Consider the following 14816-nt stretch of genomic DNA (forward strand, 5'->3'; position numbering starts at 1 on the left):
AATTGCAGACTTCGGTCTAGAAATTTGGGTTGTCTCTGAGCAGCTGAAGGAAGCTCCACCTACAATATAGTCTCACTCCATCTCAAAAAGGACGCTGTAGTCCAGGAAAGGGGAAACAAAAACAATCATCTTTCCTTTCAGGCTAGCCTAAAGCTATGTTTTGCCCAGTAGTGATGTATGGAAGTGAGAGCTGGACCATAAAGAAGGCTGATCGCCGAAGAATTGATGCTTTTGAATTATGGTGCTGGAGGAGACTCTTGAGAGTCCCATGGACTGCAAGAAGATCAAACCTCTCCATTCTGAAGGAAATCAGCCCTGAGTGCTCACTGGAAGGACAGATCGTGAAGCTGAGGCTCCAATACTCTGGCCACTTCATGAGAAGAGAAGACTCCCTGGAAAAGACCCTGATGTTGGGAAAGATGGAGGACACAAGGAGAAGGGGATGACAGAGGACGAGATGGTTGGACAGTGTTCTCAAAGCTACCAGCATGAGTTTGACTAAACTGCGGGAGGCAGTGGCAGACAGGAGTGCCTGGTGTGCTCTGGTCCATGGGGTCACGAAGAGTCGGACACAACTAAACGACTAAACAACAACATGAGGGTTATTTGCATTTTATGTAATTGTTACAAGATAAGATATATAAGAATCATGTGGAGAGACAGAAATCCCTCTCTCCTTAACTCTAAAACTCAAGGGCCTGATGGGATGAATCAGCTGTAGATTCGGGTCAAAGAAAAGAAAATATTTCTATGCAAGATACGCAAATAACTGTCAGGATGCTGTCAGCGGCTCCCAGCTAGTTACCCAGGAAAGTATAAAGACAAAGGAAAGTTTATTACCGTCCTTTTTTATTTCAGTCTTTACAGAGAGAGGCTATAGAATCCAGCCTCTTGGATAATGGTGTTGTCCTGAGTGAATCTCCACCCCCTGTCTCTCCCACTTCCTCATTCATCATGCTCATCAACTCCTCTACGGGTGCTGCTATGTGCCCTCTGTCTTTGAGCTCTTTGCTCTCCTACTTTTAAGGCTTGCCAGGTTCTGGGAGATGGGGGTGGGTGCGTTGGTGTTAAGTTGTGGGTGAACATATCAGATGACACAGCAATTCTTCAAACAGCTCTTGTTTATTCACAGGCCAGGACAGAACTGAACTGAAGGGCTCAGTCAGCCTGCTTATATAGAGCTCCAGTACCATGTTACTGTAACAACTTTCTAAAACTATCCAATCACTTAACGTCACTTTCGATCCTTCATCTGCATTACTATCTACAGTACCCATCCAATCACTGAACGTCACTTTCGATCCTTCATTTGCATAACTATCTACAGTATCCCCCTGCTGGCCCAGGGTGAGAACTTCAGTACATAACGGTTGGAATGCTTTCTAAAGACACCATGTCAGCCAGCTTACTGGGAAATGATATATAATGAATTGAAAAAGATGTTTGAAAGAACGTATGTAAAAGAAACAGAAGTCCTGCTTTGGGGGATTATAGGGACAGAACTACCCAAACTGTATAGAAATTTATTCATGTATTTAACTACAGCGGCAAGAATGTTACTTGCCCAAAAATGGAACGAAGAAGTCCCAGCAAAAGGAGAATGGATACAAAAACTTATGGAATATGCAGAAATGGCGAAACTTGCCGGAAAAATAAGAAATCAAGATAACAAACTTTTTATAAAAGAATGGAAATGGTTTATTGAATATTTACAAATAAATTGTAAACAGATAAGAACATTGGCAGGATTATTGTAATAACCTGCAGTGTTGTAAGAGTATACATTTAAAGGAGATGAATAAATGAGCAAATTAATTTTGATATGCAGAAAATATTTAAAATAATTTTAAGGAACCGCAGAAAGAGGGGGAAGGAAGTCAAGTTTTGAAATGTTCAAATGATTGTAAAATTATTGAAATGTATGAAATTGAAAATCATAAATAATGCTGCTGGCCATAAGCTCATACCCTCCAACATTTCTCTGATGAAAATAGGGGCATCCTAAGGAAAAGTTAAGGGAGACGGGTGGCGCTGTGGGTTAAGCCACAGAGCCTAGGACTTGCCGATCAGAAGGTCGGCGGTTCGAATCCCCGCGACGGGATGAGCTCCCGTTGCTCGGTCCCTGCTCTTGCCAACCTAGCAGTTCAAAAGCACATCAAAGTGCAAGTACATAAATAGGTACTGCTCCAGCGGGAAGGTAAACGGTGTTTCTGTGCGCTGCTCTGGTTCACTAGAAGCGGCTTAGTCATGCTGGCCACATGACCTGGAAGCTGTACGCCGGCTCCCTCGGCCTATAGAGGTAGATGAGCGCCGCAACCCCAGAGTCGGTCACGACTGGACCTAATAGTCAGGGGTCCCTTTACCTTTACCTTAAGGAAAAGTGGGACATTTCGGGATCAAATCAGAAACAGGATGGCTTCTGTAAATTTAGGACTGTGCCTGGAAAATAGGCACATGTGGAGGGTCCATAAGCCCACAGTGGCAGATAGTGCTGCTGTTTCTCATTGTCTTATGAAACAGGACTATGTAAGTGACTGGTGTGTTTGTGTGTGTGTGTGTGTGTGGTATAGAGGGCAGGAAGGGGAGTGTTGGCAGAGCTGCAGTGTTTATGTGCAGCTGTGAGGCAGAAAGTTCTTGCTGTGCCTTTACTGGCTGCGCAAAAATACACGGCTGAATCTGTAGTTTGTTCTGGAGTGATGGACAGGGAAGCATGTGTCACATTTGTTGATTCTATACTGTATTTCTCCATATTTGGCTCCATAGACACAGATCCATGTACAGAGTAGCCAATAAGCTCCAGCCGCTTGTCTGCATGGTTGCTCTCCTGCCGATACCAAAGGATAGTTGTGTAGGTGCTGTCATCATGGGAACACTCCATACTTGCTTTGGCCCCCTTCCGGGCAAATTTGAACTGTTCCTTCTGCGTCACAGTGACTCCACTGCAGAAACCTGTAAAAGACCTGAGAAGTGAACAAGGACCCCCCAAGAAGGAGAGCTCGCTCAGCTTTACATGTCACAGTTTGGCTCCTAACTTTGCTTTTCGGTTTCCACAAGGAAGAAACTGCCCTTTCCCTCAACTAAATCCCACCTCATATTTGCACTGAGCGCTTGCATTCAGCAGAGAACGGCCTGTGGAATTTCAAAAGCGGGAAAGGATGAGTTGGCAGTGAATGGCCCGTCAGTTTACCTCAGTTCTTTCCCATCAATTCCTTTATCCCCTTCTTTCCAGTCCTCAACCCATAGAATTGTAGAGTTGAAAGGGACCCTGCCCCCTGCAATGCCCGAATCTTTAGCCCAACGTGGGGCTCGAACCTGCGACCTTGAGATTAAGAGTCTCATGCTCTACAGGCTGCACTATCCCCATAATCTCCTCCTCCCCACTAGCATGCCATCCACCCTTGTGGTGCACTTTATGTTCCCCATAGGAATGAAGCACAGCTATTCTTTGGCCAGAAGAAAATTAAGGGATTCATATAGATCAGCCCAATTGCTGAGATCTTCAGTGGAGGTTAAGGTCTAGCAGTGTGGAGACCTGCAGAAATCCATCTTGGTGCAACGCAAAAAAGGACCTTATGTAGGAAGGTCCTAATCTGCTACTAGGAGCATCAAGGACGCAAGATATGACAAGAACCGACTCTTAAGTAAATACATTCAGTGCTTTTTTTCTATATATAAAAAAATGTTTAGGGGTACTCTCATTTTCCTACTCATATTGAAATACTGCCCCTCAATGAGGCCAAACATAGATTCACAAAATGTTTAGGGGCATGCGTACCCCCAGAAAAAAGCACTGAATACATTATACATATTCAAATATATTAAGAATGAAAGAAAGCAAGAGAAAGAGAGAACTATGGGACACCTCTACTGCCCAGGAACCCTTTAGATTTGCTGGGCTTCTGCCCCTCATTTCCCCATCCTGAATACCTGAAGGAGCGTCTCCACCCCTATTGTTCTGCCCAGATACTGAGGTCCAGCGCCGAGGGCCTTCTGGCAGTTCCCTCGCTGCGAGAAGCCAAGTTACAGGGAACCAGACAGAGGGCCTTCTCAGTAGTGGCACCCGCCCTGTGGAATGCCCTCCCACCAGATGTCAAAGAGAAAAATAACTACCAAACTTTTAGAAGACATCTGAAGGCAGTCCTGTTTAGGGAAGCTTTTAATGTTTAATAGGTTATTGTATTTTAGTGTTTTGTTGGAAGCCGCCCAGAGTGGCTGGGAAATGAATTATTATTATTATTATTATTATTATTATTATTATTATTATTATTATTATTATCCTGGCCCTCCTCCTTTCTCATTTCTCTGCCTGTTTCTTTTCTCGGTTGAAAATTCCATATTGCTTGCAGGGTGCTCTTTTTATCCCATTGCCAACTCTCTTGGTAGATCTCCCCTAAAGCGCCCCAGCCTGTGCAGCTGGGTTCTTCCTTTCTTTTACAGTTGTGGAAGCCCTTGGACAGACCTATCCTGCCTGTGAGAGTGATTCTCCTACCTGCCAACAGCTGCAAGCCAACACCCAGCGCTTTCCACCACATGGTCTCTGCTGCAAGAGCAACGTGGAGCAAGGCAGCTGCTGCCTCTGAGCCTCGAAGAAGAGTTGAAGAGGAGTGCACCTCTTAAGTGCACCTCACTGGTGGCAGGAACTGGTTCTGAGACCTTTCTGCCAAGGAGGTGGAGCAGCTGGGGACCTGCTGAAAAAGAGAAGCTCATCTCTCTGAAGATAGCATAATCTTAAACTGATAGGTCAATTCAGCGGTAAAAACAACAACCAGGCAGCTAGTCAAATCTGAATGAATTAGCAGCTAAGCAGCTAGGGATGTCAGAGGAATCCACTATATATTTTCCTATATATGTAATAAACAAACTGAATTTCTTCCCCATTCCTAGGTATAACTTTTTAAAAAATGGTTTTCAATACGTTGAAGATTGTTTGGTGTAAAAACAAAAAAAGGGGGAAATCTCACATGTTTGGGGTCAGAAACAGTGCTGAACAGCTGTCATTTCCCTTGCCAGTGTGGTGTAGTGGTTAAGAGCGGTGGACTCGTAATCTGGGGAACTGGGTTCGCGTCTCCGCTCCTCCACATGCAGCTGCTGGGTGACCTTGGGCCAGTCACACTTCTCTGAAGTCTCTCAGCCCCACTCACCTCACAGAGTGTTTGTTGTGTGGGAGGAAGGGAAAGGAGAATGTTAGCCGCTTTGAGACTCCTGAAGGGGAGTGAAAGGCAGGATATCAAATCCAAACTCTTCTCTTCTCTTCTTCTTCTTCTTGCCTGTGATGGAGTGTGTTATGTCAGGAGGCAAACAAGCAATTTCAAACCTAACATTAATGGGATAGTGGGTGTGCTGGGCAGGACACACAAAAAATGAAATATAAAACCCAAATTCCGCAGTGTAAAGTGTTTTGTTTTAATTTGTCATCATCTAGATTTATAGACTGGGCATTAGAAAAATACTACCTTCTCTATTAATCCATTTATCTCTCCAGGTTTACCATATGTGTACAATAATTCAATGGAATGGTTGGCGAGTTTCCTAAAAACCATTACCTACTAGACTGAGGTTTTCAATCTTGTCAGAGATGTATATTGATCACAAACTATTACACCTTGTATTTATTGCACGTAACCTCACTGTATCTATTTAGATCAGTCAAGTGTTTTATTTCTGGTGACAGTGCTGGGTTTCTAGGCACACTTCCTGACCACTGAGGAAGACCCTTGTGGGATGAAGCATGTCTGGTCTTCAACATTAATTTTATCATTGTTGGTCCTGTGAGCTCAATGTTTCAGCATCAGGTTATTATATTGTTGCATGTATATAATGATGTCCTCTTGGAAATCTCATCTGTTCTTTATGTCTGGTTATATTATGGGGGAGTTTGAAGTTATATAATTTTTAACAGCCACCCATAAATATTATTTTGCTCGCAATCTAATTTGTGGCTCTGCTGGGGCAGGAAACAGAGAGAGGACAAAGGCGGGGGTCCTGAGCTCCTATGCAGCAGCTGATTCTCCTCCATCACACCTTTAAGGCTTGTCGCCACCCCTATTGGCAAAACCTATTGGTGTTTGGCAACTTTCTGACTAGTTGCAGGACCTAGCAGAGTACACGCAGAATCCACAGAGGCAATTGGCAACTTGGCTGCAGACTGGATAGACGAAGCAGGAACCAGGAACTTGTAGTTAGGTGTTTATTATATACAGTGGACTATTTACAGGAACAGAACATGGATCTTTAGCTAGCTCTCTCTTACACGACTCACAACTCCTACACTGACAAAGAACTCTGAACAATGAACTCCTGAACTAACACATTCCAGTTAGTAGGCCATTAATTATCACTCCCTTGAGAGAGCTTGACCAATCAGGGAGCGGTCTCCATGTCTCTGTTATCTCCAGGCAGACTTACTCCTTCAGATTGCCTTCTGGCTGTCTGCCAAACCTTAATTGACTCTGTGTGAGGAGCTGTACGTACACAGTTTCCCAACAACCCCCCTCTTAGCAAGCCATGCTCAGTTCTAATTTCAGAGCCCAGCTGGTCCAACATCAATTAAAACAATTGTCTGCTTTTGCAGCTGAGCGCTGGCCATTGTGGGGTTAAGAACCCTCTGCCACTAGCTAAGTCATCTTCGCTCTACCCTCCATGCACATCAATGAAGCGAGGTTTTGGTAGGAAGAAGAGGTGACTTTGAAATGCTGTGTCTTTGCTGCTTGCACAGAAATACACGGCTGAATCCTCTGTTCTGGCTGGGGAAATGTTAAGGTGGCATTGCTTTGTTTCACGCTGCTCAGCCTGGAAACGCTCAGAAATGTTGCCTTGATGCTGTGGTTGATTTAAATAGAAACTAAAGAGAAGCTGCAGACCCCGTCCTGGGTCTTGCCGGAACCAAAACATGTTGTTGTGGTCGGTAGTTTGTTCGCACTCCAGCCTGGCGTTTCTGCCTTCCTGAAGCACCAGACTCCACTGCTGCCTGATCTCTGCATTGGACCATCCTGGGGGAGAGAGGGAGAGGGAAGCTTGTGAAGAAACCCTTTAAAACAATGTCTTAAATAAGAATCCTTGAGTGAAGGTCTTACCTACTTCCAAGAGGCAAGTGGCCACACACCAGATGATCCACATCTCTTCCCCCCTGAGCTGTGGGCAAACGTTTTAGAACAGCCGCAGCCTCTACTTCCTTCTCTTGACTCCAGTTTATGTCATCGCAAAGGCGGAGACAGCAATGACTGCCCAGAGCTGCAGTGTAATTCATTTTATGTCTATTTGAAAGTCCCACTGAGTGAGTTCACTGGGGTTTACTCTCACACCATCTCCAACGCCTCGAATTATTCCATCCACGGTGTCTCTGAATTTTTTTTACACATCACCTGGGAAGACAGGTGAACTAATGCCAGTGTACTGGAAGAAGCAAAGATCATCAGTGTCAAAGCAATCATCAACTTCGTGGGACTGGTCATGTTGTGCGGATGCCTGATTATCGTCTTCCAAAGCAACTACTCTATTCTAAACTTAAAAATGGAAAGCATAATGCTGGTGGTCAACAAAAGAGGTTTAAAGTCTCTCTCAAGGCAAATCTAAAAAAATGTAGTATAAACATCGACAACTGGGAAACACTGACCTGCCAGCGTTCCAACTGGAGAACAGCCTTTACCAAAGGTGTCATGGGTTTTGAAGACACTCAAACTCAGAATGAAAGGGAGAAACTTGCTAAGAGGAAGGCATGCTGGGCAAACCCTCACCATGATTAACTCCTGCCTGGAAACCTATGTCCCCACTGTGGAAGGACGTGTGGAACCAGAATTGACCTCCACAGTCACTTACGGACTCACTGTTAAGACTGTGTCTATGGAAGACAATTTTACTCGGCTACAAGTGATTGCCAAAGAAGACTCTCATGCAGGTTTGTGGCTGCCTACACACACTCACACATGGATCCTGGGAACTGTAGTTTATGCCCCACAGGGGTACAATTCTCCAGCACCCTCTACAAACTACAATTCCCAGAATACTTGGAGGTGTTTTGAATCTGTGGTGTGCATTAAGCCTATATCAGATCACCTCATACTTTTGAATAATCAGCTCAACTTTAATTGATTCCATTTTATATGGCAGAGCCGAATTGCCCATGGGCAAAAAGCAGTTCGTGCTCTTTTTTTTTAGAAATCTGCCATTGTTGCTGCCAGGCACCGCTGCACAATCCAGGTAAGGGAAGCTGGGGCGGTGGTATAATTTTCTTTCAGCCTCTTGTACGCTGAAAGAAAATTATATGAAAATGATATACTGGTAGTATTTGACTCCTTGTAAGCTTGCAAAAATGTATAAGACAAGTGCAAATATCTGCTGGAAAGGTAAGCAAAGGAAGGCACCTTCTATCGTATGTGGTGGACCTGTAAGGTTCTAAAAGCATTCTGGGAAATGATATATAGTATTCCCTGCCAATTCCCCAGACGCTCTTCGTGGCTCCCAAACAGAATATTAAAAACACAATAAAACATCAAACATTAACAACTTCCCTAAACAGGGTTGCCTTCAGATGTCTTCTAAAAGTCAGATAGTTGTTTATTTCCTTGACATCTGGTGGGAGGGCAGTCCACAGGGCAGGCGCCACTACCAAGAAAGCCCTCTGCCTGGTTCTCTGTAACCTCACTTCTCGCAGTGAGGTTAAATTAATTCAAAGTGGGCAGACAGGGCAGAGGTTAAACACTTCCTCTCTCATCCACTGATTTGTCTATTCAAATACTGCCCCAATTCCCAGCATGAGTGTTATGAGAAAAACACAAGATCGTGTCTGTCTCGTTCCACCCTCAGACGCTCATACATATGAAATGTTTTTGCAGGTGGGAACCATTACTTTGAACTGCTGTGTCAAGGCTGGTTGCACAGAAATAGATGGCTGAATCCTCTTGTTTCACAGAGGAAATCTTCAGCTGAAGGCGCTGAGTCTCAGGCTGCTTGGCTGCGAACCGTTCAGGAAGATTGCTGTTCTCCAGAAGTTCTTGATACTGGAAAAAATAGAGAAACTGCAGACCTCGATTTGCACCCTGCCGGTACCAGAACATATAGTTGTGAGACTCTGTTTGATTGCATTCCAGCTGAGCAGTGTCCCCGTCTCTCAGCACTAAACCCGGTGTTTGGTCGATGCGAGCATTTGAGCTTCCTAGAAGAGAGAAAACTAAGTGTTATAACATTGGGAGTGAGGGTTTAAACCAGTGTTTTCCAAACTTGGGTCTTGAGCTGTTTTTGGACTACAGCATCCCTAGCTAGCAGGACCGGTGGTCAGGGATGATGGGAATTGTAGTCCAAAAACAGCCGAAGACCCAAGTTTGGGAAACCCTGGTTTAAACCAACATTGCAGGTGAGCTTTATATAAAAAGAGTTCGATGAAGGCTTTACCTATTTCCAAAAGCCAAACGCTCAGAAGGCACCAGCTAATCCACATTTCTTCTCTAATGCAGCCACTAGACTTTCGGCAAGTTTCATGTGGCTGTGATACTCTACGCTTCCTTCTGTGGTTCCGTCACACTGGCTCCCCTCCTGACATCACAAAGTCAAGGTACGCAGATACTGCTGACTTTGCTGCTTAGGGGCACGAAATCTGTGGGCCGTGAGCTGTTGCTGGACTCCCATCAATAGCCCTACTGCCTGGGGCTGATTGGAGTTGAAGTGCAACAACAAACGTCCCCTTCCCTGTATATAATGCAATAAACCAACATACATTTTAACCTGACGCATCAATGTGATCCAATTTTAATTGGTGGGACTGAGAGTTTAGGGCATGCCTGTTTGTGTCCAGAGGATATTCGCAACACAATCCTGTTTATGCCCTGGAAGCAGCTCACACTGCTAGGTTTGATAACAGCATTTTTGTATTTATTGTCCAATGTTCCTGCTTTTTTATTATGCTTTCCACGATTAAATTCTTTAATGTTACTTCTTCTCTTTTTTGCCCAGGAATATTCTATAACATGACAAGCCACAAATGTTTATATCACTTGTTATATTCTGGCAGGGTTGTAACTCTGTGTAGACAAAGAGAGAGTTGATTAGGCAATCTCAGTGCTATTTTTCTTTAAAAAAGACGTGCTGAAACTCACCGTGAACACTTCCCTTATGGCAATGGCGCCACTTGAGAGGTGCAGGAACTGAGTTCCAGAGAGTTCCGGCTGAAAAAAAGCCCTGGGCAATCTGATGGTATCACTGTATCTCCACCTACATATCTCTAAATATGTGAGAGAAATTGAATGCCAGTGTGAATCTTAGTTACTTGCTGATTTCCCCCTCCCCTTAAAAGTCACCTCCCAGCTGGATCAGAATAAGGCTCCCATGGCTGTGTTCTGAAAACTATGGCAGCCTTCTCAGAATGCTTCCAGAGCATGTGTGGAGGGCCCTTTCCTTGTGAAAGGAACTCATTTCTGGTTTCTTTTTAAATGAAGCTGTAAAGCACCCTTTGCCAAACAATTGCACTGGTTGGGGCTGGTGGGAGTCCAAAACATTTTGCCCGGTTAGCAAAAACTGATTAAAAGGAATAGTTGCCTCAAAGCATCATCCTATAAAATATATTTTACACACTTATTTAATTTCTAGACCACGCTTCATCCGAAGATCACAGGGCAGCTTGCAACATAAAAACACAAAAAAACATACTGTAATAACAAATGAAAACAATAACCCCCCCACTCAATTTAAAAGGCCATAGATCAGCACAATCATCTTCCCCAGATGCAACAAAACATGTCTCTCCCCTAATTGGTCTCTACAGCAGGCGCTGTAACTCGCCAATGGTTTGACTTCACCCCCCAAAGGCACATTCTTCCATTGTCACCCTAGACAAAAGGATGCCTGCCAACCAACCAACCAACCAACCAACCAACCAACCAACCAGAGATTGTCTAGTTAGCCAAGGGCCTGAGACATTTATTGTTTTATTTAAAACAGAAGGAGAGAAATGCATCACCGGCAACTCAAGTATTCAGCAGCCCTCGATGGACCCTGTGATGTAATTCTTAAATGATAAGGCAGGGATAGGAAAATGGTGGCCCTCCATCCGACTACAGTCCCCAGCCAACATGGTCATTATTCAGAGATGATGGGAACTGTAACAACATCAAGGTGACCCTGGCGCAGGGTCTGCGGTGATGAATGCAGTTCCTCTCCCATCAGTCAGAGTGAAACGGTGGCAGCACACATTACGCCGGGTGGAATTCCCCAGTCAGAGCAAAACTCCTTTCAAACAGCAGCTCACCCCTTCTAAGGCCTAGTTCTCAAAGACAACAGGTGTCACGTTGCTAAACACAGCCAGGGCAGGCGGTTATTGCACACTGCAGGAAGAGCTCCCGACTACTGTGTATCTGCTGCTAGCACAGAAATACACGGCTGTATCGCTTGCTTCGACCGAGGAGATGTTCAAGCAAAGGACTTTATTGTCCAGCCGACGAGCCCTCAGTCTGTCCGACTTGATCTCGTTGGTCTCCACAGCATTTTCAATGGAGTAATAGAGAAGCTGAAGGCCCATCTCCTGGGGCTGTTGCTTGTACCAATACATGTTATCGTGTCCGTACGTTTGGCTGCATTCCAGCTGGGCTATTCCGCCCTCCTTCACCATCAAACTTGGCGCCTGGTGGATCTCTCTGCCTGCAAGCCCTTGGGGGGAGAAAAAGATATACTCAAAGAAATTGCTCAGATAATCGTATTCATTTTTCTATTTCTACGCATATCTGTGCTACTAAGGCACACCGGTCGCATGATTTGTATGCTACACTAACTGTCCTGGGACTCGCCCCCCCCCCCAGCATCGGGGGGACTGGGTAGGGGGCTGATGACCCTTTGTGACTGCTAGCTCCTCCATCCCTCACAGAACTGGGAGGTGGGCAGTATGAAGCTGGTTTGCCTGTACAGTGGTACCTCAGGTTACATACACTTCAGGTTACAGACCCTTCAGGTTACAGACTCCGCTAACCCAGAAATAGTACCTCGGGGTAAGAACTTTACCTCAGGATGAGAACAGAAATCCCCCGGCGGCACCAGGAGGCCCCATTAGCTAAAGTGGTGCTTCAGGTTAAGGACAGTTTCAGGTTAAGTACGGACCTCCGGAACGAATTAAGTACTTAACCCGAGGTACCACTGTAGTCAGAGATGCCGTCTATTAAATCTATGCAACTGTTTCAGAAATGGAGCACAGTGTTGGCTTATTAGATTAACATTCACAGAACTGATGAAAACAATCCTCTACAGAGAACTCAGCAGTAGTCAGGAAAATAGCCAAACATTGCCCTTCAGCTTCTGGGGTGGCCACTTCTTGCCAGGACACCAGAAAGCTGGTTAAATCTCCTAGTGGAACAGTATACCTCCGACTTTCCCTTCCCCAGCCCTTTTCTGCCCTGTCATCTGTGGCACCACCCCTACCAGGTAGGCCACTCACCTGCCGTCCTGTTGGCATGGCAGCTGAGAGAGGGTCAGCAGAGGCCTTGAGAGAAAATGAGTGGCAGAAATAGTTGTCAGTATTACTATTGTTATTAAGTTACAGTGGTACCTCGGGTTAAGTACTTAATTCGTTCCAGAGGTCCGTCCTTAACCTGAAACTGTTCTTAACCTGAAGCACCACTTTAGCTTAATGGGGCCTCCTGCTGCCGCCGCGCCGCCAGAGCACGATTTCTGTTCTCATCCTGAAGCAAAGTTCTTAACCTGAAGCACTATTTCTGGGTTAGCGGAGTCTGCAACCTGAAGCGTATGTAACCTGAAGCGTCTGTAACCCGAGGTAACACTGTAATAATATTACGATATATTATTTATGTACTGCCCTTCATCCATGGGTCACAGGGTGGTTTACAACATAGAAACCCATAATAACAACAGAAACCCATAACAACAACAACAACAACAACACACAAACACACACAGCATTAAAGACCTCCTGCTAGTGTCTGGCACAGTCTTCTCCAAGCTGGTGCCCTCCAGTTGTTTCGGACTACAAATCCTATCATAAAATTGTTGGTTTGGAAGAGACCAGGAGGGTCATCTCGTCCAATTCCCCTGCGATGCAGGAATCTTTGGCCCAACGTGGGGCTTGAACCCACAATCCTGAGATTAAGAGTCTCATGCTCTGCTGACTGAGCTTTCTGAAGTGCCATCAGTCATGCTAGCCAGGATTGATAGGAGTTGTAATCCAGCAATAATACATGGATGCCACCAGGTTGACGAAGCAAGTCCACAGCAAGAGGTGTGTGCCCCAGAAGCTTCAATTCTCCAACTTGCCCTCCTTGTTCTTTGCTCCTCGGTTTGTATCAACCTGAGGTAAATTGTAAGAACATTTAAATTCCAACAGAATATTTTAGGGTTTCTTGACTGGTCGTTTCCTCCCAGCTACGAACGCACCTGCAGCCAAGAGAGAAACAGCCACACACCACACGCTCTGGACCTTCATCTCGGAGCATTTGCTGTTTCTCAACCATCTCCTTGCAGAAATACGGTGTAGGCTCAACCGCTCCCCCTTGAGGATGGAAAACTCCCTTGAATGGCCAAGTTCAAACGGAGAAACACACATTTAAATTGATTTCCTGCATTTCATGAAACTTATAACACTGCTGGATTATTATTTTTTTAAAAAAGGAAAACAACAACAACATGAAAGGCAGTTTACAAAAATGCATTGCACCCCTCATTAAAAAGATATATTGAAAACACGGACATAGAGCATTTTTTAAAGCTGACTCAGAGATAGTAGGGGAACAATTAGGATGAGAGACATCATGCTTCCCTCCCTAAGATGGGCAGAAGCTTTCTGGGCTTTGAGAAGGGCTTTAATACTTTAAGGTCCTAAACTAAAGAAGAATGGCAACTTAAGCTGTCAGAATATGTGCAGCTTGCAGACTTAACATATAGAATAAGAGAACATACGTTTAGAAAAGACTGGAAAATGTTTGTTGAATACATGGGGGGGAATTGTGTACACTTGAAAATGTTGGCAGCATTAAGATAAATTCAACAGTGTAAATAAGTTTTGATGGATGCAATAACAGAATACTGAATGGTTTAGTTCTTGTAAAATATGCAGGGATTTATGATATGCAAAATGAACTATGGAAACAGAAGAGGGGAAGTCATTGTAATTTTAAGAATGTTTAAATGAGTATTTTAAATTGTAAAACAAAAAAAGGAAATAAAAATTATATATATAATACTTTCAGGCTCCAATTTACTGGGAACCAGTGCTCCCCCCCCCCAGGGGGTACTCAAGGGTACGCAGTAGCGGCACATCTTTTTGTTCCTAAAAAGTGTGGTACTTACTGTAACAACTTCATGGTGAGTACCGACACCTCTTTTTCTAGAAAAAAAGCGGGAACATTTAGGGGACTAGCCCTGTCCCCCTAGTACACTGACTGCTCGCCACTGAGCAGAACATACAACTATCTGACTTTTGGAAAACATCTGAAGGCAGCCCTGTTTAGGGAAGTTTTTAATGTTTGGTGTTTCATTGTATTTTTAATATTTTGTTGGAAGCCGCCCAGAGTGGCTGGGGAAACCCAACCAGATGGGAGGGGTATGTATGTATGTATGGTAAAGGTAAAGGGGCCCCTGACCATTAGGTCCAGTCATGATTGACTCTGGGGTTGCGGCGCTCATCTCACTTCACTGGCCAAGGGAGCCGGCGTACAGCTTCTGGGTCATGTGGCCAGCATGACCATAGCTGTCAACTTACAGATTTGAAAATAAGGGACCAGCAGCCTTGAAAATAAGGGACCAACAGCCAAAATAAAAGACCTGCAGCCTCACCTGTTCCAGGCACTCCAGTCTTCCTGTCCTCCTGCAGTCTGGTCAAACTCATG

At 44.7% G+C, this 14816-nt stretch overlaps 2 gene segments (V, D, J or C); both read right to left on the reverse strand.

Annotated features, from left to right (window-relative positions):
- Nucleotides 1-9715, reverse strand: part of LOC309521984 (T-cell receptor beta-2 chain C region-like) — a 56844-nt gene extending 47129 nt beyond the window's left edge. The window contains exons 1-2 of the C gene segment in view: nucleotides 9388-9715; nucleotides 8876-9151 (exon numbers count right to left, since the gene is read on the reverse strand).
- Nucleotides 9716-10243: 528 nt separating this feature from the next.
- LOC309522079 (T cell receptor beta variable 6-1-like) lies at nucleotides 10244-13513 on the reverse strand. The segment is given in 2 exons: nucleotides 13366-13513; nucleotides 10244-11634 (listed from the first exon to the last, which is right to left on the reverse strand).
- Between the last annotated feature and the right edge of the window lie 1303 nt (nucleotides 13514-14816).

The sequence above is a fragment of the Podarcis vaucheri genome, assembly GCF_965113315.1.
Source record: "Podarcis vaucheri genome assembly, chromosome: 17".
Taxonomy (NCBI): domain Eukaryota; kingdom Metazoa; phylum Chordata; class Lepidosauria; order Squamata; family Lacertidae; genus Podarcis; species Podarcis vaucheri.